This window comes from Austrofundulus limnaeus, unplaced genomic scaffold (assembly GCF_001266775.1).
Source record: "Austrofundulus limnaeus strain Quisiro unplaced genomic scaffold, Austrofundulus_limnaeus-1.0 Scaffold2929, whole genome shotgun sequence".
Taxonomy (NCBI): Eukaryota; Metazoa; Chordata; class Actinopteri; order Cyprinodontiformes; family Rivulidae; genus Austrofundulus; species Austrofundulus limnaeus.
The window spans coordinates 12,307-12,775 of record NW_013955331.1 but is presented as its reverse complement, the minus strand read 5'-3'; positions in this window follow the sequence as shown (position 1 = coordinate 12,775).

Genomic DNA, 469 nt, shown 5'->3' with positions numbered 1-469 from the left:
CAGTCTGAAACAGCTAAAGCACAGTAAAACACAGTCTGAAACAGCTAAAACAGTCTGAAACAGCTAAAACACAGTCTGAAACAGCTAAAACAGTCTGAAACAGCTAAAACACAGACTGAAACAGCTAAAACAGTCTGAAACAGCTAAAACACAGTCTGAAACAGCTAAAACAGTCTGAAACAGATAAAACACAGTCTGAAACAGCTAAAACACAGAATGAAACAGCTAAAACACAGTCTGAAACAGCCAAAACACAGTCTGAATCAGCTGAAACACAGACTGAAACAGCTGAAACACAGTCTGAAACAGCTGAAACACAGACTGAAACAGCTAAAACACAGACTGAAACAGCTAAAACAGTCTGAAACAGCTAAAACAGTCTGAAACAGCTAAAACACAGACTGAAACAGCTAAAACACAGACTGAAACAGCTAAAACAGTCTGAAACAGCCAAAACACAGTCTGAAAC